The sequence below is a fragment of the Melospiza melodia genome, unplaced genomic scaffold (genome assembly GCF_035770615.1).
Source record: "Melospiza melodia melodia isolate bMelMel2 unplaced genomic scaffold, bMelMel2.pri scaffold_54, whole genome shotgun sequence".
Lineage (NCBI taxonomy): Eukaryota > Metazoa > Chordata > Aves > Passeriformes > Passerellidae > Melospiza > Melospiza melodia.
Genome location: NW_026948798.1, coordinates 3,473,386 through 3,500,534, shown reverse-complemented (window position 1 = coordinate 3,500,534; position 27,149 = coordinate 3,473,386). Strand labels below are relative to the sequence as shown.

At 51.1% G+C, this 27,149-nt stretch overlaps 1 pseudogene; it reads left to right on the top strand.

Moving 5' to 3' along the window:
* The window catches only part of LOC134413841 (olfactory receptor 14A16-like), a 66,996-nt pseudogene extending 40,366 nt beyond the window's left edge, over positions 1–26,630 (top strand).
* The last annotated feature ends 519 nt before the right edge of the window (positions 26,631–27,149 follow it).

The window sequence follows — 27,149 nt, the reverse complement described above, 5'->3', positions numbered from 1 at the left end:
CCATTTCTGTTCATTGCTGCTCTGATGGGGATGAATCCTCAGCCACTTGGGGGTTGCTGATGAATTTTATTTCTCCAGAGGCCACTTTTTTCTAGAGCTCTTCCATTCAGAAATTCAATGTAAAAGGCTAGAAAACATTTTTTCAAACACACCTGAACAAGGAAAGCCCTTGGGAATAATCTAAGTCTTCAAGTGTTCTTGGGCTAATTAGACAGATTTCAGAAGCTTATTTAAAGTGAATATACTGCATTTAAAAAAATGCAGAGAGAATTTTTTTCCTCTTTTCTTTTCCTGTTCATAGATTGATATCAGCAATGTCCAATTGATATTGACCCCCAGCACCTCCTCATGCATTTTGAACAGATATGAAAATCAAGACCCTTCATGGCTGACAATCAATCACACTTTGTCTCTACCTCCTCCCCACCATTTCCCTCATCCAACCCCTGGCACTCAGAGCAGCTGAGGAATGGAGTCACATCCAGGGGTGTCTCCAGGACTCAGTATTGGGGCCCGGTCAGTTAAAACTCTTTATGGATGATCTGGATGAGGCCATCGAGGGCACCCTCAGTCAGTTCTCAGGTGAGCCCAAGCTGGGTGGCAGTGTGGCTGTGCTGGAGGGCAGGAAGCTCTGCAGAGGGATCTGGCCAGGCTGGAGCCATCCATGGGCCCAGGACAGCTGGATGAGGTTCACCAAGGCCAAGGGCCGGGTCCTGCCCTGGGCTCACAACCAGGCTCCAAATCCCTGGCTGTGCCCTGCCCCTGATCCCCACAGCCTGTCCTGTTTCCTTCATCCCTGCATTGCCAGGGACTTTCTGGGACAAGGGAGCTCTGCTCTGACTATGGAGGGAGGTCCAAATGCCACCATTGGAATGGGAACCACAACTCATCAGGTTTGTGTCCTTTGAGGGTCAGGAGCTTGTGAGACTCAGAGGCACAGAAAGTTTCACTTCATGGCCAACAGACCATGGTTGAGCAGGACACAATTTAATAACAATCACCCTCTTCCCTGAGCTATGTGCAATGTCCCAGCAGCATCTGATGCTCAATATCCACAAGTGATTTCCATACTAAAATTAATTTCAGACAAACGGCGTTTTGTGATAGGTATAAACACAATTAAGTTCTTGTATCAGGATGCTCCTTCTGGAGTGTGGGGAAAACGGCTCCAACAATTCCTGATTTGCAAAGCTGTCAGTGGTGGATGGAGAAAGGGGCTCAGGCTGCTCTTGGTGTTGAGGAAATTCTGAAAGCAGCCTGACTCATTTTATCTCCTAATGCCCTGGTGGATCTCCCCTCTCTCCCCTCCCACCCATTGGCTTTTGTCTCCCCCCAGCCCCCTGTGAAGAGCCTGGCTCTGTGTTCTCCATCCCCTCCTGGCTGGCACTGCCAGGCTGGGATGAGGAGCCCCTCAGCTTTCCCTGCTCCAAGCTGGACCAGCCCAGTTCCCTCAGCCTCTGCTCACAGCCCAGGGGCTCCAGCCCCACCTTGGAGGCCCTTCCCAGACCCTGCTCCAGCTGCCAGACATCTTTCCTGCCCTAGGCAACCCAACCCAGGCCACAGTGACCTGGATAATCCCCGTCCTTGATGTCCTGGTCACACAGCCATGGCTCCTTGTCCCCATGTCAGGCTCTGGGGTGGATCCTGCGGAACATCCTTTGGTGGAGGCTGTGGCTCCAGGTGGGCTGGGGGGATCCCAGGGGACAGGGACCCTGCTGGGCATTAACAGCATTGGACTTGTTGGGAGAAACTGTGAGGGGGAGCTGGGGTGGAGTGACCAACCTAGTGACCTGACACAGCCCTGCTGGGATTTCGCACAGCCCCTCTGTGACGTTACAGCCTGTTCTGTGATGTCACAGCCTGCTCTGTGATGTCACAGCCTTCTCTGTGATGTCACAGACCCCTCTCTGATGTCACAGAGCTGCTCTCTAATGTCATACCAGAGTCTGTGATGTCATTGTATGCACTGTGATGTCAGACCTCTGCCCTGTGATGTCGCAACCTTCTCTGTGATGTCACAGACCATTCTCTGTCACACAGCCCCTCTGGGATGTCACAGTCTGCTCTGTGATGTCACAGCCCACTCTGTGACCTCATGTTACCAGATGATCAATTGTCTCCACCAGGTGAGCTGACACCTGGAGCTTGTTCTCCACAACCCCAGGCCTGTGGAAACCACACAATGCCCATTGTGTGAGAAGGGGAACTGGAAGTTCAGCAGCCTCAGTGTCCTGCCAACTCAGCCAGGCCCACGGGAACACTGGGGTCCACGACCACCAAGCACCAACAGAGACCCCCAGGAGAACAGGGGAGGGGAAATACATTAATGATTTGGGGAAAATTATTATCAGATATATATTTAATCTGGGACAATTAATGAATATGTATGCAAAATACAGAATATAAACAGAAACTTTCCTTTACTCAGCCTGCAGGGCTTTGGGAGGAGCTGTCCCCTGTGCATCCCCCTGAATAAATAATGCTGCTTTTTAATGCTGCATTGGTGTTAGGCAGTTTTCTATTTTACTGAATTTTTGGTAACACTCCCACTGCCAAGGAAAGCTCTGTCTGCTGCTGTTCACAAACAGAGAAGGGCTGGTGGCAGATGTGGGGCTCGGAGGCTGCCTGGGGCACAGTGACCATGAAATAATCAAGTTTTCAATGTTCTGTGAAAGAAGGAGGGGCAGCAACAAAACTTCTACACTGGAATTAGGAAGGGCAGACTTTGGCCTATTTAGGATGCAGATTTGGGGAGTAATGAATCAGGCACTGATTTTTTTTAAGGAAACATCCCTTAGAAACAAAGGGGTCCAGGAAGGATGGACACATTTCACGAAAGTAATTGTAAGGGGGAAGGAGCAGGCTGTCCCAGTGTGGCAAAAGATGAGCTAGTGAGGAAAATGACTGGCCTGGCTGGGCGTGGACATTTTGTGGCAAATCAAGGGTAACAAGAGGTGCATCAACTTTGGACAGAAGGTCAAGCAGCTTAGGAAATGTTTAAGGATGTTGTAAAGCTGTGCAGAAAAAAAAGTTGAGAGGTGAAAGCTCAATTAGAGTTTAACCTGACCACTTCTGTGGAAAAAAAAAAATAGACAATGTTTCCACAATTAAATTAATAGCCAAACATGGGATAAGGAGAACCTCTACTCTTTATTGGATGCAGTGGGGAATATAGTAACTAAAGATAAGGAGAAGGCAGAGCTACTTAACATCTTGTTTCTTTCAATTTTCAATATTAGGACAGGCTGTCCGCAGGACAAGTGTTCTGAGCTGGTAAATGGGCACAGGGAGCAGAACAGCCCCTGTAATCCAGGAGAAAGCAGTTGGTGACCTGCTGAGCCACTCAGATTCTCACAGGTGTATGGGATTGGATGGGATTCATCCTAGGGGGATGAGGGAGCTGTGGATGAGCTCCCCAAGTTGCTCTCCATCATTTACCATCAGTCCTGGCTCAGCAGGGAGCTCCCAGAGGACTGGAGGTGCCAATGTGAGCCCATCCCCATGAAGGGCTGGAAGGAGGAGCTGGGGAACTCCAGGCCTGTCAGCCTGACCTGGGTGCCCGGCAAGGTTATGGAACAGATCACCCTGAGTGCCATCACAGGGCACCCACAGGATGGCCGAGGGATCAGAGCCAGCCAGCGTGGATTCCAATGTCTGTACTGATGATCTGCATGAGGGGACTGAGTCCAGCATCAGCAAATCTGCAGATGACACCAAGATGGGTGTGAGTGTGGATCTGCTGGAGGGTAGGGGGGCTCTGCAGAGGGCCCTGGACAGGCTGGATCCAGGGCCCAAATCCAACAAGCTGAGGTTTTACAAGTCCAAGTGCTGGGCCCTGCATGTTGGCCACAATAACCCCTGCAGCACTACAGGCTGGGGACAGAGTGGCTGGAGAGCAGCCAGGCAGAAAGGGACCTGCAGGGAGTGATGGACAGCAGGCTGGACATGAACCAGCAGTGTGCCCAGGTGGCCAAGCAGGCCAGTGGCTCCTGGCCTGGCTCAGGAATGGTGTGGCCAGCAGGAGCAGGGCAGGGATTCTTCCCCTGTGCTCAGCACTGCTTGGGCAGCACCTCAAGTGCTCTTTGCTGGGGCCCCCAATTTAGGAAGGACATGGAGGGGCTGGAGCATGTCCAAAGAAGAGGAACAAGGCTGGGGAGGGGTTTGCAGCGCAAGTCCTGTGAGGAGTGGCTGAGGGAGCTGGGGTTGTTTATCCTGGAGGAGGCTCAGGGGAGACAAGGCGGTGTCAAGGCACAGGCTGGACTTGATGATCTCCATGGCCTGTTCCACCCTTGCTGATTCTGGGATTCTCTGAAAGAACCCTTGGAGCAGTTGCAGGAGGAGCCCTGGGCCTCCTCTTCAGGAGCTCCAGCAGCCCAGGTCCCTCAGCTTCTTCTGCCAGACCCAAAGCCCATCCTGTCAGTCCTGCAGAGCCTCTGCAGCTCCTCCTCACTGCCCAGAACAGGGAGCCCCAGAGCCAGACACAGCAGCCCAGATGTGCCCCCCTGGGCTGGGGTGCCTCTGGCAAGGGAGCAGCACCAGGCACTGCAGGAGCCTGCAGACAATTCCTGCAGCACTTGTAGGATGATCTGGCTCGCCAAGGGACGTTCCCATGGTGCCAAGTCAGGACTTGCAATGGGGAGTGGGGCCAGAGAGGAAAGGGCAAACAGGGATGGGCTGTGTACAAGGGAGGGAACAGGGGTGGGCAATGTCGCAGACATTTTTTCATAGAAATCCTTTCTTTGGGATTTGTTCATCTTCTGGGAAGCTGAGGCCCCAGAAGAAGAATGTAAACAATGGTTATCGGCTGGTGTGGAATGAAACAGGTGCAACGGTGATTGGTCTTCTGTGAGTGTTTGGATTTGCTGACCACTCACAGGAGAGTTTGTCCTTGCTTTCTGCTGGACACAGAACTTTGTTATTCTTTCTTTTCTATGCTATTCTTAGCTTAGCCAGCCTCTGCAACTTCTCTCTTTATTCCTTTTAGTATAGTAAAAATGTATTATATATCATATATCAATAAATCCAGCCTTCCGATCAAGAAACAAGATTCTCATCCACTTCTCTCACCCTGAAGACCTTCATCAGGTGGCTGTAATATTTGGTGACCCCTCGTGTCAGAACAAAAATTAATTTGATAAGACCAGAGGAACAAAATTGCTGCACTGGGTAAAATCCTGTCTGTGTAGCATTTGATGGTGGCTTTGAAGTGACCACAGAAGTGGATTCAAGCCAGGAGCTGAAGAACTGAAGATCCTGATTTGGACAGAGGTCACAGCCAAGGCTGACCACAAAGAGAACCTTCTTCTGGAAAACCTTCAGGAAAAATGGTAGACAAGAGCAGCATACCTGCAGAGCTGGCCAGAGCAAGCTGCTGAGAATATTGTTGCTGTTTATATGGGGGACACACTCCTTGGAGAAAGTGGTTCGTTTTTCTCCTTCAGAGGAGAAAATTATTGCCCTCTGGCAAAAATGGTGTAGAGAAGATGGATTTTTTTTGTCAAAAACCAGATCTCTTTAAATTCTTTTGATGGGCAAAGCTTTTTCGGTTCTTTACTGATGTGCTATACGCCTTGGATGTTTTCGTGTGGGAGTGCATGGACTCCATTTTCCGATTCGTTTGGGGTCAGGAGTGCGACTTCCCTCCTGTCTACCCAGCATTTAGAAAGCTCTTCCCAGTTTTGAAACGGAGAGCAGCTGTTTTTCCATGGATTTCTAACTGCTACGGGTTGGTTCCGTTCTCCCCAAATTCAGCGGGAGAAGACCCGGTGGGGGATGAGATTCTGCTTCCCAGCCCCCCCTGCTTCGCGGCGGGGGGGGGGGGGGGGGGGGGGGGGGGGGCGAAACTTCGCCATGCGAAGAAGTTTTTTTACTCTTTTTCCGGAGCGTGCGCAGATGGAACCTTCTCTTTCCCCTCTTCTCCCTCGCAGGGGGGATGGGAGTGGACAGGCCTGCCACAGCCGGCCTCTTGGACCCTCCCCCGCTCAGAGATGGGTGTGGCACCGGTCCCTGAGGCCCCCCCGCCCCTGTCACCCCGCGTCCGCCTCCAAGACCCGCCCCGCCGGCGCGGCCGCCACTCCGGGCGATCCCGTCTCCACCTCTCCAGGCAGTCCCGCCCACGGCCTTACCAGCTTCCCCGCCTGCGTCTGAGAATGCAGAAACAGCGCTTCCTGTGCCTGCTGAGTTGCTAGGCGACGACGACGCGTCTCCAGCTTCTGGCTCAGCGCAGGAGGAGTTCTCTCCAGCCCCTCCGGCCCCCCCGCCGTTTCCACTGGCCTCCCCGCCGCCTCAAGCCAAGACGGTCCCTGTTCAGGATGGTGCTGGAGACAGCACCAAACCCGCGGGACCCTCGGAGCAGCCCGCGGCCGCTACTACACCCAGTGTGATTCCCTCCCCGGGTTGTCCCGGGGCTGCCCCAGCAGTTCTGCCGCTGTCGGAGACTCTGTCCTCTGTGTCGGCGTCAGAGACTGCCCTGGAAACGGCTGTTTGTTTGAGCTCGGACCATTCCGGACAGGTTGCCTCTGTAGCAGCGGCCCCGGTGGCTGGTCTCTCCTTCCATGGAGCAGGGGGTGCGCGACAGCTGGGGGCAGGGGCAGTGCGTCTGCCTGCTTTCAAGATCAGCATTCTCGGCGGGTTGGGGGGTGTTTTTTCAGGGATTGTCCCATGGAGGCTGCCATCTCTGCCGCCTCCCTTATGCCCTAGTGGCGGGGGGCAGGTGGGTCCCAAAAGCTCTGCCTTTGGTCCCCAGCCCGGAGGAGGTGGGGGCGAAGCCATGGGGCAGATGAGAGACATACCCGATGCATTTGCATTGCAGGGGAGAGGGCACAGATGGAGGAGACCATAGCTGATTTGCTGTGGGAAAGAAACATCTCCAGACCCCAGATGGCATTTCTGGGGAAGGCTTTTATTTCCCTGCTGCTGGCATGCCTCAGTGGTATTGGGAAAAGGAAGCGTGTCACCACCCATGCTGCCATTGTACTGTGGGAATGCAGAGCCTGTGTCATGGGTTTGGCGTGGTCTGTTGGGTTCAGGTAGTTTCTGGGCTAGGGCCATCACTTGGCCTGATGTTTCTGGGAGTTGTGATTTCTCCTACCGGTCCTGGCCCCCCTTTGTGGGCCAGTTTTGGGGTTCCTGGTCCATCATGGGCCAGGGCCCCCAGGGCTTTCCTTCTCTGGCACTGCTCTGCTCAGCTGATGCTCTTTTCCTTTTCAATTAACAAAAAATAAAATTAAAAAAAACCCTTAAAATTAAATAAAAAAGGTTGAAAATAGTGTGCAGCAGCTCTGAAGCACTGAAGCATTGAAGGGCCAGAATAGGACATTCTAAAAATTGTTCAAATTGTTTGAAATTGTGTGAAATTGTGTTTTGACTGTCAATGGTTTTTGATAACTATTGACGGGACTTTTGCAGCAAGTCTGTTTCAAGACCAAAATCTACTCTCAGATTTGTCCAAAAGAAACAACTTCAGCTCATGGACTGTTCCGGAAACTCAGCTGCTTGGACTTGAATTTTCTTTGCATTGTTTTTTGCATTTTCTTAGATTGTAGGATTGTTTTAGTGATTTGTTAGTATTGTATATTTTACAGGTGAAGAAATTTCCTGTTCATTTCACATCAGCATTTTTCTTTTTAATTTATACAATTTAGAAAGGTGAGATGTTGCAGACATTTTTTCATAGAAATCCTTTCTTTGGGATTTGTTCATCTTCTGGGAAGCTGAGGCCCCAGAAGAAGAAGAATGTAAACAATTGTTATCGGCTGGTGTGGAATGCAACAGGTGCAGCGGTGATTGGGCTTCTGTGAGTGTTTGGATTTGCTGACCACTCACAGGAGAGTTTGTCCTTGCTTTCTGCTGGACACAGAACTTTGTTATTCTTTCTTTTCTATGCTATTCTTAGCTTAGCAAGCCTCTGCAACTTCTCCCTTTATTCCTTTTAGTATAGTAAAAATGTATTATATATCATATACCAATGAATCCAGCCTTCTGATCATGAACCAAGATTCTCGTCCACTTCTCTCACCCTGAAGACCTCCATCAGGTGGCTGTAATAGGGCAAAATGAATAAATTTGTGCAGAGGCCAGGACAAAACTGAGTGGCTTCCCTGGTGTCCCCCAGCCCTTGCTGGCCCCAGGGGCAGATGGCATTTGTGCTCCCTCAGGTTAATGTCCCCACAGCAACAACATGGGGGTGCTCCCCTTGCTCTGTGCAATGCAAACAGGGGCTCCTGAGCCAGTGCTGCCGTGTCTGTGCCTGCAAGGATGGGGCACCTGTGTGAGCTGGGGGAGAGGCCAGGGCTGCAGAGGGGGGATGTTGTTGGCAGCTCCATGAGGACACTCTGGTATTACAGGGACCTGTTGAAGGTCTCCATGGTGAGAGAAAGACGAGAATCTTGTTTCTTGATCAGAAGGCTGGATTTATTGATATATGATATATAATACATTATAACTATACTAAATAGAAAAAAGAGAGAAGTTTGCAGATGCTTGCTAAGCTAAGAATAGAAAGAAAGAATCTATAACAAAGTTGTGTCCAGGGACTCTGTCCCTAGCTTGCACTTGTGATTGGCCCTTTATTATAAACATGGGAACATGAACCAATCACCAATCAAAATAGGTGCATCCTATTACATTCCACAGCAGCTGATAACAATTGTTTACATTCTCTTCTGAGGCCTCTGCCTTCCAGAAGATGCAGAAATCTGAAAGAAAGGATTTCTCTGAAAAAATGTCTGCGACATCTCACCTTTCTAAATTGTATAAATTAAAAGAAAAATGCTGATGTGAAATGAACAGGAAATTCCTTCACCTGTAAAATATACAATACTAACAAATCACTAAAACAATCCTACAATCTAGAAAAATGCAAAAACAATGCAAAGAGAATTCAAGTCCATGCAGCTGAGTTTCAGGAACAGTCCATCATCTGAAGTTGTTTCTTTTGGACATCTGAGAGTCCTTTTTGGTCCTGAAAACAAACTTGCTGCAAAAGTCCCATCAATAGCTATCAAAAAACCATTGACAGTCTTACAACAATTTCAAACAATTTGAACAACTTTTGGAATGTCCTTTCTGGCCCTTCAATGCTTCAGTGCTTTAGAGCTGCTGCCCGCTATTTTCAATCTTTTTTATTTAATTTAAAATTTATTTTTTTTTGATCGAAAAGCAAAAGAGCAGCAGCCGAGCAGAGCAGTGCCAGAGAAGGAAAGGCCCTGGGGGCCCTGGCCCATGCTGGACCAGGAACCCCAAAACTGGCCCACAAAGGGGGACCAGGACCGGTAGGAGGAACCAGAATTCCCAGAAACATAAGGAGGCCACGCAGTGGGCCCGGCCCAGGAACTTCCTGAGCCCAACGGCCGAGGCCAAACCCATGACACAGGCTCTGCATTCCCACAGGCCTGCACCCTGCTGCCAGCACAATGGCAGCACGGGTGGTGAGATGCTTCCTTTCCCCAATACACTGAGGCATGCCAGCAGCAGGGTAATAGAAGCCTTCCCCAGAAATGCCATCTGGGGTCTGGAGATGTTTGTTCCCCACAGCAAACCAGCTGTGGTCTCCTCCATCTGTGCCCTCTCCCTCTGCAATGCATCGGGTTTGTCTCTCATCCACCCCGCAGCATCATCCCCATCCCTCCAGGCTGGGGATCAGAGGCAGAACTCTCGGGATGCATCTGCCCCCTAATGCCACTAGGATGCAGGAGAGGTGGCAGCCTCCATGGGACCATCCCCGAAAAACCACCCCCCAAACCACCAAGAATGCTGATCTTAAAAACAGGCAGCTGGACTGCCGCAACAGTGAGCTGGCGGGCAGCCCCCGCTCCACGGAAGGAGAGATCCCCCGCCGGGGCGGCTGCTACCGGGATGGTCTGAGCTAGAACAAGCCGCCGGTTCCAGGGCAGTCTCTGACGCCGACACGGAGGGCAGAGCCTCCAACAACGGCAGAGCCGCTGGGACGGCCAGTGGAAGCAGCGGGGGGGAAGCCCGAAACCGGGGAGGGAATCACGCTGAGTGTAAGATCAGCCACGGGCTGCCCCGAGGTTCCTGCGGATTCGGGGCCGTCTTCCACACCATCCTGAACAGGGACTATCTCAACTTGAGGCCGTGAGGAGGCCGATGGAAGCGGTGGAGGGGCCGAAGGAAGCGGCGGAGAGAACAACTCTGCTGAGTCGGAAGCTGGAGACGCGTCGTCGTTGCCTAGCAACCCAACAGGGACCGGAAGTGCTGTCTCTGCAGTCTCCGACGCAGGCGCTGGCAGGGGCGGGGAGGCCGGTGAAGCCGTGGGCGGGACCGCCTGGAGAGGCGGAGACGGGATCTCCTGGAGAGGCGGAGCTGGCAGGGGCGGGGAAACCTCAGAGACCGGTGCTGCCCCCATGTCTGAACGAGGCGGAGTCTGAGGGACCGGCTTTGGCAGCACCGCCTCCTCCCATCCCCCCGGAGAGAGAAAAGCGGGGGGAGGAGAAAATCCCATCTGCGCAGGCTCGGGAGAAAAAGTAAAAAAACTTCGCGCGGCAAAGTTTCAGCCCCCCCTGCCGCGAAGCAAGGGGGGCTGGGAAGCAGAATCTCATCCCCCACCGGGTCTTCTCCCAGGGACGATGGAAACGGAACCTGCCCATAGCAGTTAGAAATCCATTGAAAGACAGCTGCTCTGCGTTTCAGAACTGGGAAGAGCTTTATAAATGCTGGGTAGATAGAAGGAAGGACACGTCCCTGGCTCCAGACGAACTGGAGAATCGAGTCCATGCACTCCCAGACAAAAACATCCAAAGCGTATAGGATATCAGCCAAGAACCCAAAAAGCTTTGCCCATGGAAAGAACTCACAGAGATCTGTTTTTAACAAAAAAAATCCGTCCTCTCTACACCAGCTTTGCCAGAGGGCAATAAATTTCTCCTCTGAAGGGGTAAAGTGAACCTCTTCCTGCAAGGCATGTGTTTGCCATATGAACAGCCACAGACTACGAAGGGCTGAATCCTCAGGGATAGAAAAATGAACAGTACCTTTTGAAAGAGTCCAGCTTGCTCTGGCCAGCTCCACGGGTCTGCTGCTCTTTCCAAACATCTTCCTGAAGGTTTTCAAGAAGAAGGTTCTCTTTGTGGTCAGCCTTGGCTGTGACCTCTGTCCAAATCAGGATCTTCAGTTCTTCAGCTCCTGGCTTGAATCCACTTCTGTGGTCACTTCAAAGCAACCATCACATGCTACACATACAGGATTTTTACCCAGTGCAGAATTTTGCTCCTCTGGTCTTATCAAATTAATTTTTGTTCTGACACGAGGGGTCACCAAATATTACAGCGTCCTGAGCGGGTCGCTGGAGGTGAGAGAGAGATGAGAATCTTGTTTCTTGATCAGAAGGCTGGATTTATTGATATATGATATATAATACATTATAACTATACTAAATAGAATAAAGAGAGAAGTTTGCAGATGCTTGCTAAGCTAAGAATAGAAAGAAAGAATCTATAACAAAGTTGTGTCCAGGGACTCTGTCCCTAGCTTGCACTTGTGATTGGCCCTTTATTATAAACATGGGAACATGAACCAATCACCAATCAAAATAGGTGCATCCTATTACATTCCACAGCAGCTGATAACAATTGTTTACATTCTCTTCTGAGGCCTCTGCCTTCCAGAAGATGCAGAAATCTGAAAGAAAGGATTTCTCTGAAAAAATGTCTGCGACACTCTGGGACGCTGCCCTGGGCTGTCCAGCGCACTGGGGATGGATCAGCCCCTGCTCTGCTGCTCCTTCCCGTCTGCCCCAGGGCCCTTGCAGAGCCCCAGCCATGCTGTTTCTCCCCAGCCTGCTCACAGCCAGCCTGGGGCTGCTCATGGGGCTTTTCTGTGCTGAGCATTGGCCTGGGTGTGTTCTTGAGAGAGGCTGGGCAAGGAGCCTGGAGCCCCCAGGGCCTGGGCTGAGGCGTCAGCGCTGCCCCAGCAGTGCCCATGGCCTGTCCCTGCTGCAGCCCCAGCACTGCCACCCCCAGGGCTGTGCCTGGCCCCGAGAGCACTCAGGCCCTACAGCAACACCAGGGCCACCAGGGCAGCGGGGCAGGGCTACGGCAGCAGCACTGGCAACACCAAGTGCTGCTGCTGCTGGGCACAGCTGCTGGGCCAGCACTGATCTGCCCCCAGCTCTGCACACAGACATTGCTGCTGCAGCTCCAGAGAAGGCAACAAAAGGGCAATCTCCCTTGAAAATTTTGCTGAGAGATCCCTTATTTCATTTGAAGTCACCGAGAACACAGATCCTGTTGATACAGTCTGGGGCCACAGGGAAGGTGGAGAGAAAAAAAAATAGAAATGGCAGAAACAATGGCCTTGGTTTAGGGAGAATATTAAAAAATTAAAACAGACGGGAAAATAACCAATCCAACAAATGTGCCAAATATTACTTTTATTACAAGAGATACATACAAATTGGCAACCAATTTAATGTATTCTAAATTTTCCAGTCATCAGTCTCCACACTGCAGCCTTGAGCTCCTGGTTCCTCAGGCTGTAGATGAGGAGGTTCAGGGCTGGAGGCATCACTGAATAGAGAACTGAAAGGGCGAGATCCAGGGATGGGGAGGAGATGGAGGAGGGCTTCAAGTAGGCAAATGCAGCAGTGCTGAGAAACAGAGAGACCACGACCAGGTGAGGGAGGCAGGTGGAAAAGGCTTTGTGCCGTCCCTGCTCAGAGGGGATCCTCAGCACAGCCCTGAAGATCTGCACATAGGAGAAAACCATGAACACAAAACAACCAAAACCTAAACAGGCAGCAAGCAATGACATCCAAATTTTTCTAAAGTTGGAGTGTGAGCAGGAAAGCTTGAGGATCTGTGGAACCTCGCAGAAGAACTGGCCCAGGGTATTGCCATGGCACAGGGGCAGGGAAAATATATTGGCTGTGTGCATGAGAGCGTTGAGAAAGGCACTGGCCCAGGCAGCTGCTGCCATGTGGGCACAAGCTCTGCTGCCCAGGAGGGTCCCGTAGTGCAGGGGTTTGCAGATGGACACGTAGCGGTCGTAGCACATGATGGTCAGGAGAGAAAATTCTGTAGAAATGAAAAACAAAACCATAAAGATCTGTGCAGCACATCCTGTGTAGGAGATGTCCCTGGTGTCCCAGAGGGAATTGTGCATGGCTTTGAGGACAGTGGTGCAGATGCAGCCCAGGTCAGCGAGGGCCAGGTTGAGCAGGAAGAAAAACATGGGCGTGTGCAGGTGGTGGCCGCAGGCTACGGCGCTGATGATGAGGCCGTTGCCCAGGAGGGCAGCCAGGGAGATACCCAGCAAGAGGCAGAAGTGCAGGAGCTGCAGCTGCCGTGTGTCTGCCAATGCCAGCAGGAGGAAGTGCCTGATGGAGCTGTTGTTGGACATTTGCTGTGTGTGCACACTTCAACCTACGGAAGGAGGAAAAACAGGGAAATGGAGGGGAGATTTCTCACAGAAAAATCAAAGCCTTTTCTCACAGACATTTTCCTCCCACTAAACACCTACCCCTTGTCTATGTCTAGGAGACCTTGCTTCACCTTTTTTTCTGGATCCCTGATTGCTTCTGGCCAATGTTGTGTGAGGAGCTGGACCTTGTGTTGAAGGATAACTGCGGGTCAGTCCTGAACCCCAATCAGTGCATAGGAACAGTGAGGGCAGGGGCCAGTCCTGGTGTTGGGCCTTGGATAAAGAATGTTCAGCTAAGGCAGAGGAGCTGCCTGCATGAAGGGATGGGGATGGCAGGAGGCAGAATGAGAGATTCTGCTTCACTGTGGAAGAACAGAGACTCCAGAGAGGAAGGAGGGTTGTCTGAGGCTTAGGGCAGACTGAGGGGAGCTGCTCTGTCCCTCTCTCCTGTTCCAGCTGCCCTGGACTTGCACCTTTCTGAGATCCACTCCTGTGTTACCCTGGACAGCCCGCAGACACTGCTGAGAGCAGAGAGATCCCTGGCAAACAAAGTGGCTCCTGCCTTTCCCAGAGTCAGGAGAGTGGGCTCATTGCCAGCCTCCAAGGCTGCCCTGCCCAGAGCTGCCCGGGCACAGGGAGCTGGGACACCCCATTGCTGTGCTCAGCCTGCACAGGAGGAGCCCAAGGGCTGGGCCTGGCCCTGCAGCTGGAACTGCCATTCCAGAGAGCCCGTCAGCAATGCCAGCAGCTCCTGGGCAAGGCAAGGAGAGAGAGAGAGCTGGGCCTGAGGAAAAGCCTTTCCCTGGCCAGCCCTGCCCAGCCCCTGCAGGCAGCAGAAGGGCAGGACAGTGGCCCTCAGGCCCTGGGCAGCAGGGAATGGGCACATGGCCACAGAGATGCCCTTCATCTCTGGGGCTGCTCTGCTGGCCCAGGAGGGACTGAGGGCCCTGAGCCCCCGGGCTGAGGGCTGTGCTGGCTGTGAGGGGAGACAAGAGCTGTGCTGCTCAGGGCAGTGTGTGCCCTGCAGGGCAGGCCCGGCAGGTGCCACATCTGCCCTGCAGCAGGGCTTCCCTCAGCACTGCCTCCCTCCCTCCCTGCCCACGGCTCTGCTGCTGGAGCTGTCCCAGCCCCAGCTGCTCCTGTGGCCCCGGACTCCTTCCCTGCCAGAGCCCAGCCCAGCCCCTGGGCCAGCCCTGCCCTGCAGCTGCTGGGCCCTGCAGGGATTAAAGAACAGCCTCCCCAGCCTGGGCACCAGGGAAAGGTGATGCTGTGTGGATCTGGAGGCTGGGCAGGTGCAGACACTTGCTGAGATGCCCAGGAATCCTCAGGGTGATGGTTTAAGAGTCTCAGCCCCTGCTGTGCCCTGACCAGCTGAGTTTCCATTGCCACCAAGCTGAGCCAGGGAAAAGTGGGAGCACAGATTCAGGAAAGCAGAGGCCCAAGCAGGAAACTCCTGCCCTGAATGAGTTCATAAAAGTCCCCTCAGAAATGAGCTGGGCATGGGCTGGAGCTCTGAGCAGCCCTGGCTGCAGCCCCAGATTCACCCCCTGCAGCCATCCCTGGCAGCAGGAGCCGTCCTGCCCTGTCCCTCTGAGAGTGCCCAGGGCAGCCCCGCTCTGCAGCACATCCTCCTCCTGCTCCTGTGCCACAGAGAAAATGGGAGAGTCCTCCTGACACATCCCCCAGGCTGTGGGGTGCGCTGGCTTCAGGAGATCCCTCCAGGAGCACAGGGGACATTGCCCTGCACCCACAGACTCACCATGCAAAGGTCTGTGAAGATGTTTCCCCAAGTGAAGTCTCAGCTCAATGTCTTCCCAATCCTGATTGCCTTCAGCCTGTCTCTGCCTGGCTCCTGTCCCCTCAGTGCCTGCAGGCACAGCCCTCAGCCCTGCTGGGCTGGGAGAGGAGCTGGTCCTGGGAAGAGCTGTTCCTTTAAAGCTCATCAGCACAGACATAGAAAAAGGACTTTAATGAGCCTCTCAGGGATTTGGTGTTGTTTACGTCAAACTCAGTCCCTGAGAAATTGTTCAAAAAACTTCTCAAGAATTCAAACTTAAATTGGAACTCTGAAGTTTCTTCAAGTTTTAACGGGTCCCAGTGAGGGATACAACTGAGAAAGTGTCCCCAGGTTCCAGGTAGAGCAGAACACTGGTGGCAGTGATGACAGCTGCGGACAAACAAGGCAAAGGTGTCTCTGGTGCTGAGCAAAGCTGGATGTGTTTGTGGAATGCAAAGGACCAAGGCCTGAGGCCCAGCCCCTGGCCAGGCAGATCCTGTCCCTCCCTCCTTGCTCAGGGCTCTTGCCGGGATGGGCACTGGCATGTGGGCATGTGCAATGGCAAGGGCAGGAGCATGGGGCGGCCCCTGCCAGGCTGCTGAGCAGGGACAAGGCCTGCAAGGGTCACTTGTCTCCTGCTCCTGCCTCAGTGCTTTCCTTTTTATGGAAAGGAACCATCCTTTCTTCCCAGGCACCCATTGTGGGGAAACAGGACTCCCATACAACTAACCAATATGATTAAGCAGAGGCTATTTATTGTTTCCATTATGCACTTATTTATACATTTATATATATATACATTTGTATGAATATACTTATTCATTCATTCTAACCCTACTGCATACACCGATCACACTCTTCTTCATTGGTGCCTCTGCGTTGTCCATGTGTCCTGCACTCACTTCTCAGAGTTTGTGATTGGTTACAGTCCAGGTGGTTCACAGCCTTCTGTTATCTAGTTCTTGTGGTCTTGGTATTCTGTTTCTCAGCCTTTTCTTTCTTCATTTAGCACATTTTATGTTTTAGTAACGTTGATGAATTCCAGAGGGCTCTGATAAGAATAACTACAAGTGGTATGGCTGGTGCACAGTGTGGCCCAAGTTGTTTAGATCCATTGCTATAATTCCCCTTTCTTCATCTTGCACCAGCCAAATCCTTCTCAATGTATTTTCTGCCAAGCGGGTCACCAATTTCACTATGCGTGGAATAGCACAAAGCAATATAATAGTAACTACTAGTAATAACAAAGCTCCCTTTAAGATATCTTTCAATCATCCATTTATTACCCATTCCTCAAACCATTCATCCAAGCCCAAATCATTCAGAGTCAATTTCTTCATGTTGTCTTGTAGTTGTTTGAGTTTCTTGTGAATGGAAAGAGGAGGTTCATAAAACACATTCCTTCAAAATTCTCACACCTGTGTCCATGTGCTAACAGCAAAAAATCTATAGCAGCTCTATTTTGCAGTGTGCCATGTCTAATACTATCTACATCAGTGAGCATTTGGTTTAAAGTAGCTCAACTTGTGTTCAGTGTGGGACTCCATAAAATCAGAGGGTTTTGGGGAAGCTGCAAAAGGCAGGCCTCAGAGACAGTAGAACTGTGGTTAGAGCTAAGCAGTAGCCATGAGATAGGTCAGCAGAAGAATTATTTAAAAAGTAGAAAAGTAAGGGCAAATAGAACAATGGTCTGTGTATTAACGCTTGTCTAGAATAACTCCCTAAGATACAGAAAAGTTTATTTAGCAAGATATTAGGAAGTTTGAAGCTTAATAATGGAGCTCTGTGCATTATTGTGTTTTAAGGCTCACAAGCAGGTATTGTATTCGAAATAGGTAAGCATTGTTTTAACCAAAAGTACTTGTGCTTACAGTGGTTGGATAGAACTACTGTCAATATGCTTTTGCTTTGTGTGATTGGTCAAAAAACTTATAAAGTAAGTTATAACATTAAGTTCTTCATCTGCTGCTTGGGATGTGAGCTGCTGGCATCTTCCTATTGTCATACCCACGTAATGAGACTGATGCCGAAACATAAAACAGCTCAAGGCACGTTCCACAGCAGTCCCGTCCCATTTGTGATTTGTACATAGCCCCCAGCTGGCGATATCATCCACATCATCAATAAAGAGATTTCACTGACCTGGCCCCAATCCTGAGCCCTGGGGACACCCCTGGATGTGGCTCCATTCCTCAGCTGCTCTGAGTGCCAGGGGTTGGATGGGGGAAATGGTGGGGAGGGGGTAGGGAAAAAGTGTGATTGATTGTCAGCCATGAAGGGTCTTGATTTTCATATCTGTTCAGACTGCATGAGGAGGTGCTGGGGATCAATATCAACTCAGGACTGCTGATACCAATCTATAAACAGGAAAGGAAACTAAACAGGACAAAACAATTCTCTATTCATTGTTTTCGATATAGTAGGTTCACTTTGAAAACACTTCTGAAATCTGTGTAACCACAGAAGAACTGAAGATTTGAATTATTCCAATGAGCTTGTCTTGCTTGGATGTTTTGAACAAATGTTAATCAGCTTTTCTCGCTGAATTCCTGAACTGAAGAGATCAAGAAAGAAGAGGCCTCTGGAAAAGCAAAATTCATCACCAGCTGTTGGGAAGGATGAAAGTTTGACAAGAAAGTCTCACACATGTGTATGTTTAGCAGAAAGATTTTTAAATGTAGAATCTGAAGAAGGAATAGAAATGAAAGCAAGTTTTGATATGGAAGAAAAGAATTTTTGAACCAGTCTTACTGGCTAACCAAGGAGGCAAAGGGTATGTTAGTTATAAGGGGTTTTTATGGCTTAGAGCAAAGGATAAACCCACCTCAATCGCCCTGGACACTGGAAATTTTGGAGGAGGAATCATGTTTTGGTCATGGATGCTTCAATGAGAAGAGCAGTTCTTTTCCATTTGAAGGAAAGCCCAGAGCCCCAGGGTTTCAGGGGTACATGAGAAGAGACCCTTGACATGCCAAGGGCAGTTGGACCAGTCAGGCCAAGCCAACCAGACCTGTTCCCTGTTCCCTTGTTTCCATGGGGCCCTGCAGTGTCACAGTGGTGGTGTCATATTGGATCCTTGGTTCCATCAGGCCCAGATGTGTCACACTGGCCTCTTGTTTCCATGGGGCTCCACAGTGTCACAATGGTCCCTTGCTTCCATGAGGCCTTGCAGTGTCAACAGGGTTTCCCTGGTGCCACAGTGTCACAATGGACCCTTGGTTCCATGGGGACTCTCAGTGTCAGAAGGGTCTCCTTCGTTCCATATGGCCCTGCAGAGCCCCTTGATTCAACGAGGCCTCCAAGTGTCATCATGGCCTCCAGGATTCCATGAGGCCCCGCAATGTCACAATGGACCTTTGGTTCCATGGGGTCCTGCACTGTTCCATGGATCCTTAGTTCCATGGGGCCCTGCAGTGTCACAATGGCCTCCTTGGTTCCATAGTGCTACACAGTGTGACAACTGCCCCTTGGCCTGCCAAGACTCCACAGTGTCACAATGGTTCCTTGGTACAATGGGGCCTGTAGTGCCACTGTGGTCTCCATGATCCCATAAGGCCTTGCAGAGTCACCACAGACCATTGGTTTCATGCAGCTTCACAGTGTCACAATGGTCCCCTCAGCTCCACAAGGCCCTGAAGTGCCACAATGGCCCTTTGGTTCCACAAGGCCTCCAAGTGTAAAAATGGCCTCCATGGTTCCATGAGGCCCTGCTGTGTCACAATGCACCTTTGGTTCCATGGTGCCCCAGAGTGTCACAATGGTATCCTTGGTTCCACAGTGTCAGAATGGACCCTTCATCCCATGGAGACCCACAGTGTTCACTGCAGTCCCCTTGATTCTACCAGGCCCTGCCATGCTATAATAGCCCCTTGGTTTCAGTGGGTCCCAAAGTGTCAGAACAGTCTCCATTGTTCCATGAGGCCTCACAAGGTCACTGTGCTCCCCTTGGCTCCACAGGGCCCCACAGTGGAACAATGGACTCTTGGTTCCATCAGGTTCCTCAGTCCCAATGGTCTCCTTGGATCCGCAGTGTCACAGTGGCCCCTTGGCTCCATGTGGCCAGGCTGTGTCACAATGGCTCATGGTTCCATGAGGCCACACAGTTTAACAAGGGACCCATGGTTCCACCAGGCCTTGCTGTGTCACAAGGGATGTGTGGTTCCATGAGCTCTCACACTGCCAGCAGCAGTCTCCTTGGTTCTGCAGTGTCACCATGGACCCTTTGTTCCATGATGTTCCGCAGTAGAACACGGTCACCTTGGTTCTGTGACGTTCTGCAGTGTCACAAGGGACCCATGGTCCCACCAGGCCTTGCTGTGTCACAATGGCCCCTTGGTTCCAAGAGGTTTCTCAGGGTCATAATGGTCTTCTTGGATCCGCAGTATCACAATGGACCATTGGTTCAATGTGGCCCCAATGTGCCAAAATGGATTTTGGTTCCATGGGGTTCTGCTGTGTCACAATGGACGCTTTGTTCCATGAGTTTGCACAATGTCACAGCTGACTCCTTGTTTCTGTGAGGCCCCACCGTCAACAAACCTCTGAAATATCAGAATAAGTGTCCTGAATACTAATTTGCTATTTCAGAGAGAATCATTTATTCAGGCCTGATGTCTAGGAGGCAGAACTTTCAACCCTGATATGGACATGTAATTCTGCCAGTTGGCCCTGCCAGAGCCAACTTGGGCAGCACTTTGGCCATGGCTGCTGGGCCTGGGCCTGAGGCAGGAGCAGGAGACAAGTGACCCTTGCAGGCCTGGGGCCTCATTGCCTCCTTGTCCCTGCTCACCAGCCTGGCAGGGGCCGCCCCATGCTCCTGCCCTTGCCATTGCACATCCCCACATGCCAGTGCCTAACCCGGGAAGAGCCCTGAGCAAGGAGGGAGGGACAGGATCTGCCTGGCCAGGGGCTGGGGCTCAGGCCTTGGCCCTTTGCATTCCTCAAACACATCCAGCTTTGCTCAGCACCAGACACCTTTGCCTTGTTTGTCCGCAGCTGTCATCACTGCCTCCAGTGTTCTGCTCTACCTGGAACCTGGGGACACTTTCTCAGTTGTGTTTCTTAGTGGGACCCCTTAAAACTTCAAGAAATTTCAGTGTTTCAATTTAACTTTGAGTTCTTGAGAAGTTTTTTGAAGATGCTCTCAGGGACTGAGTTTGATGTAAACAACACAAAAGCCCTGAGAGGGTCATTAAAGTTTTCCTAGTCCAGTTATGGAGAAAGATTTCAAGGACCTTGTCAGAAATACACATTCCAATTTTAAAGGATGTATTTTATTTTATTTTATTTTATTTTATTTTATTTTATTTTATTTTATTTTACTTTATTTTATTTTATTTCTCTTTAGAGCAGAGGTGAATGCAGCATTCTGTGATTGATACTGACACAGGGTCTCTCCTCAGCAGCTCTGGCTTGCTCACAAAAGCTGTACCTTGAGCTCTAACCCAGTGTCGACAACCTTGCTCCACATTGCCCAGCCCCATCCTGTCTGTCCTCACTGCCCTGGGCCCTGCTGTGCTTGCAGAGCTGGCTGCACCCAGCCTCAGAGGGGTTCTCCCTTTTTGTTTTTTTTTTTGAGTAATTTGAAACTCCTGAGTTGCCCCACTGCAAACAGACACACTGCTCAGGTGTGTGCCGGCCCCAGGTGCCACCAAAGCCACTGCAGAGCTGCCCTGGGCCAGCTGTGAGGGTGGAACATCAGCCCAAGCTGCACTGGGCCCCTGCAAGGGGCTGTGGCCATGGGCACTGCACTGACCGCACTGCTGGGTTTGGCTGCCACGGCCACCGTGAGAAATGAAACTGTCCTTGGAAACACTGGGGAGGACTGGGACATACTGGGAACACTGGGAACGCTGTGGGAGGCACTGGGATGTACTGGAAGTGACACTGGGGAGGCCTGGGACAACCTGGGAACACGAGGAATGCTGAGGGGGAATGTGGGTGGACTGGGATGGACTGCGGGGGTACACTGGGACATACTGGGAGTGATACTGGAGCAAACTGGGGACACTGGGGGCATTGCGGGGAAGACTGGGGACACTGGGGCATCCTCTGGATGAAACTGAGGTGCACTTAAAGGGAGTGGGAATAAACTCAGGTGTATTGAGAGGGATTGGGCTGTACTGGGAGGGATTGGAGGGGCACTGGGGTAGTACTGGTCTGTACCGAGAATGAACTGGTCTGTACTGGGAGGGACTGGAGGAGGGTGAATGGGCTCTTCCCGCCTCCACTGCATCCCATTTGCTGACGCTCCCGCCCATCACCGATCGCAGCCAATCAGCACCAGGGACCCAGTTGTGGGGGTGGTGCCTAGATGGGTGGGTTTTATTTTTTGCCTACAACTCCCATCATGCCCCACGGCCTGACTGAGCCCAATTAGAGCCAGAATTAGAACTCCCGTCATGCCCGGCTTTCCACAGAACCCCAGGATCACCCCCATCTGTCCCATTAGTGTCCCCCAGACCCTCCAGGATCCCTCAGTGCCCCCTCAGTGCCCATTCGGGACCCCCAAAAGCGTCCCCCGACCCTGTGAGTGCTCCCAACCCCACAGATGCCTGGAACAGCCACTTCTGGGAATTCATCTCCTATCATCCCCCGCGGCCTCAGAGCCCCTCAGAACACAGTCCCGCGTCTGAAACTCCTGCTGTGCCCTGCGCCCTAAAGAGCCCAGTTGGAGCTCCCCGAGCTCCCACCGAGTGCTCTTGAACTGTTTAAGTTCCTCCGAGGACCTCAAGTCGCGACTCGGACGCAGAAGTGTCCCCCAAAAGCCTTCCCGGACCCCTAAACATCATGTTCGAGCCACTTCCAGGACTACAGCTCCAATCATGCTCCGCAGTGCACGTCCAGCACTATTCCAGCCTGGACTTCATCTCCCGTCATGCCCCGCACCCCACTGAGACCCATTGCAGCTGTGCCTTGAACTCCCATGATGCTCCGCGGCTCTCTTAAACCGTATGATACCCGCGCCTACAACTCCCATCACCCCCCGTGCCCAGAGAGCCCCGTTCGAGTCTCCCAAGGACCTGCCCGCACCCCGAAGGGCCCCAGATTCCCCTCCCTGACCTCCCAGGGCCCCCCTGGATCTGCAAGTGCTGCCCTGGACCCCGAACTGTCTCTCAGAATCCCTGAGTGCCCCTGCAAGTGCCCACCCGGCTCCCCCAAGTGTCCTCCAGACCCTCAAGTTCTGTCTGAATTCCCTCCCCAGGCACAAAACTGCCCTGAATGTGCCCCAGAAATGTCTCCAGGGACCCCTAAGTGTCCCCTTTTACCCTGTCTGTGAAAATTATTAAAAAGATGACAAAAGGATTTTAAATAGGACTAATTAGCATAAAAAAAGGGAAATCAATAGCCAACACTGGTCAATGAATTAATGAAGGGAATTGTGTTACGTAGAACCAATGACCGATAAATCTTTTGCTTGCCAAAAATGTACGGATTTTTAAATATAAACATAAAATTCAGTAATACAAATATAGAATAACACTATTATAAATAAATTAAAAAATAATTATAATTTATTATTTCATTACTTTTTTTTACAGGAAAAGGCATGAAGATTTTATGCTTTGGATTGTCATTCTGTAAAAGACAGTCCAAAGATCCCTCATCTGCCTCTCAACTGCTGTTAAGGACAGAGATTGAAGCCCTCCCCAAGGACTGAGATGACACTCTTTAAAATTCTAACCCAGGGGTGCTAGCCTGACTGGAGTGGGATGTCTGCCATAGGAAGCAGGAGGTTTCCTATAGGAACCAGTCCTGAAACAGCAGGCCCTACTCACTTCTGGCACCGGTTTGTGCTGTTCAGAACTGGACTGTCTGTACCTGTTCTCAATGGATTTATTCTCCACTGTTCCCTCTATGTGCCATCCTGCTCCCCTCCCGGCGGTAGATTATAAAAGACCTCTGAGTTAACCAAAGACTTTGAGCCCCAGCCCCTGCCCAGGCAGATCCTGTCCCTCCCTCCTTGCTCAGGGCTCTTCCCGGGATGGGCACTGGCATGTGGGGATGTGCAATGGCAAGGGCAGGAGCATGGGGCGGCCCCTGCCAGGCTGGTGAGCAGGGACAAGGAGGCCATGAGGCCCCAGCCCTGCAAGGGTCACTTGTCTCCTGCCTCAGGCCCAGGGCCAGCAGCCATGGCCAAAGTGCTGCCCAAGTTGGCTCTGGCAGGGCTGTCTTGCAGCTGCTGCCCATCCCTGTGCCCTGTGCAGCCCAGGCTGTCCCACGGTGTCCCTGCCCTGCGCCTCTGTCCCTGCAGGCTGTCGGCATCCCCCGGCTGCTCCACCTGGCTGGGCCCTTCCTTTGCTGACAGCTCTGCCTCCTGCCTGCCTCTGCCTGTCCACACAAAACCTTGGGCTGACCCAAAATCCTTCTGGCAGATGTGTTGTGCCACAGCCCTGCCCTGGGAGGGAAATTCATCTCTCTTGGTTTCCATTCTGGGTCTTCACAGCTGCATTTGTTGACATTATTTCTATCTCAGGCTCATTTCCACTATGAAGAAGAGGTCCAGTATATTTGAATCTACCTTTGTAGTCATCACTGGCTGTTCTCAATCTTTCCTCAATCTCCACACAGTTGAACCCACAATTTCCAGCTGCCATAAAGTGATCATGTTTGGGGCCTCCAAAGCACATCCTGGGAGATCTCTGGGCCCTCTCAAATATGTTCGACCTTGGAGATGTGATTTACATCCAAGAATGGCTGTGTACCTTTTTGCCTAAAGGTCTTTTTGGGGAATATAATATAGATTAATATACTGTACCTTTAAACTAACTGAGGGCACATTTAGATTTTCTGTAGGGATAAAATATTTTATGATGATGGTGGCAGAACACTGGCACTGGTTGCCCTTTAAATAGAAATCCCACCCCTGGAAATGTTTAGGTCAGGGGCTTTGTACAACCTGAATGAGTGAAGGTGCTCCTGGGTCATGGAAGGGGAGTTTTACCAGAGGCTTTTTAGGTCTCTTCTAATTCAAAGCATTTTACAATTCTTTGATTCTTATATCCCAACTGCTTCTGCACAGGGCTGCAAGTACCTATGCACACCATGCCAGCATTTTAATTTGGCCAAATTCTCATTCTCTTGTCCATATCATGGACGAGAATTGCCTTTTTTATGGAGGAACCATTAAAAGGCTAAAAAGTAAAGAAACTGAAAGGAAGGACCAACATCTCAGTGTGAAAGATTCACAAAGTGGGACAATGGCAGAGACTCTAATGGTGACCTCCATGCTTTGGATGGGCATTTCTGCTTTGGGGTCTGAGTATCAGGATGGAAGGTCGCTCCCAGGAGGAGTCCCTGTGCATTTCCCTCCCCCATGGCTTTGCCCTTCCTGATCCAGCAGCTGTGGGGTGGCACAGCTGGGGTAGTGCAGGGACAGGGCTGGTTCTGACAGGGCAGTTGTGGTTTAGGAATGGTGCTCTCCCATTTCCTACTCCCACTAGCAAGACCATGTGCCTCCCCACATTTATATTCCCACCATTGTCCCCTATACCACAGGGGCTTTACCTGCCTGGTCGTGCTTGATCTCAGCCCACATTTCACAGTCAGGGATAACCTGGAGATGGTGTCCAGGGTTAAATCCACCCCTCGCTCATGAGCCCATCTGGAGGCTGCACCTCTTCCCTGATGATCTGAGGTGTCCAGAAATAACTCACCCTTGTGTGGCCAGTCCAGACCCTCAGACACTTAAATCCTGGCAGCCCCATCCTCCTGTCCATTGTTGTGATGCTCTTCAGTGCGCAACTCTTGGGCACGTGAGCATTCACAGGAGAGACTTTCACAGCCAACTTCTCCCCCAGACAGCAATGTCTTGCCCCACTCCAGCAGCCCAGCTGGGTTTCCCTCTGCACAGCCAATTGTCCTTTTTCCATGGTTCCAGCCACCCCACAGAGCATTTCCCACCATCCCCGAGTCAGTGCAGAGGTGCAGCACTGGCCATTTCTCTCGTTTAGAGCTCCAGGGATGGTCCCAGTGCTGCAGTGATTGCAGGAAAGGGGACCCCACAATGGGACATATCTTGGTCAAATACAGACAGGAAGAGTGACAAACTGTCTGTGACTCAGGTTTTGGCCTGGAAGCCCCTGCCATGGTTTGCAGGGAGCTGCAGTGTGGCCTGGCCCTGGCAGTGCCCAGCAGTTCTGGCCTGGGAGAAGGTGTTGGTGCCAGCTGGCCCAGGGAGCTGCAGCATTTGGGGAACGAATCCCTCCTGGCCTCCTGCCCCAGGGTGACATTGCAGGGCCTCATGGAGCCGAGGGGCCATTGTAGCACTTCAGGGCCCCATGGAATTAAGGAGACTGTTTGGACATTGTGGGGTCTTGTGGGACTGAGGCAATTGTGACACTTGAGAATAAAGGGGCCCCTGTGAAACTGTGGGGCCTTGAGGAACTGATACTGAAATCACCCAAATAGCAACTTTCTACACAATTTGAGTATTAGAAAGCAGCCATTCTTTATAGTAGCACTGATCACTTGGAGGATCCTTCCTCCATTCGAGTGCCCCAAGCGTCAGGTGAGCAGAGGTTTTATCACACACATTGATCACATATTCATGAGCTATTCTTCTGTGGTGGTCTACAGATGGTCTATAGGCCTCACAGTATAAATAATTCCAACTTTATAACTGAAATAAGTGATTTATTATATAATTACCTTACTTATGTAATTTGACCATTAAGAGCAGGCCCAGGCCATTGGGGACTCAGGCTGCTATTGGCTGGTTAGCTGAGTAGTAACTGGCTCAGCCAATGAGGATTAACCTCATGGGCCTTTTTATTTATATAAGAAAGTAGGATCTCAAGCTGGCTGTTGCTGCATGAACATGGAGTGTCTAGTCACCTGTCTCCTATCACTACAGGACACCGCTGCACACAAAGTGAAGAAAAAAGGGAAGTTTAATTTCTGACTCCAACATTTATAGTTTTGCAAAAGTGACAGTGGATTGGAGGGTGACAGTGCCACCTCTCCAATGACACTGGACAAACCAACAGTCCATCAAATTTCTCCTCCTCCATAAAAGAATGCAAAACCATGAGTTATTTACAGAAAGTGTGTGAGAAAGTTCATTACAAGAATGTGAACATCAGAAGGCTTAGAAAATCTTAAAAAATCAGGACGACATCTCACCCATTTCCATAAAAAAAAAAAAAAAAAAGAGAAAAGAAAATGAACAATGTAAAAAAGAAGGCATGAACAATGTTCTGTGTCCATTTGAAGAGGAATCATCGGAGTGTTCACTCTCATCACCTGCTGAGAGTGACTCATCTGAGTCATCACTCAATGATTCACCCGCTTGATGCCTTTCATGTTGGTCATGGTTTCCATTTTGCCCATTGGCTGGATTCTTTGTCTGCTGTTGCAGGTCAGGACAAAGACACTTCAAAGGTACCCAGCGTACCCCAGTATCTGTGGATACATAAGCATACCCGTGCCCCGAAGCAATAAGGTCATAGGGATCTTCTCCCTGTTTGGTGACTAAATTCTGTACCCAAACCTTTGCTTGAGGCTGATGTGCCTCGTCCGCAGCCTGCAACGAGAGATGGTGATTCAAAATGACAGGGTTATTTGAGTTCTGCGGCACAGTGAGATGATTGTGCACAAAGCTTTTGCCAACTGACTGTGCAGGGTTTCACCCTGCATTCCCCTTTTTGGTTTTTGAAGAACCCGCTTCAAAGTACCGTGAGCATGTTCGACAATAGCTTGACCAGTCGGAGAAAGAAGGATACCAAACTTCTGTGAGACATGCCACAACTGCAGGAACTTTTGCACTATTGCGATGCATAAGCAGGACCACTGTCGGTTTTCACAGCAGAAGGTATGCCCAGAACGGAAAAGGCCTGCCTCCACTGGGCAAGGACATCATGGGCCTTCTCCCCAGTGTGAGCAGAAGCCCACATCCCAGAGGAGAACGTGTCCACAGTGACACACACATGCTTGAGCCGGCCAAACTCGGCAATCTGGGTGACATCGGTCTGCCAAAGCTCCAAGGCCTGAAGGT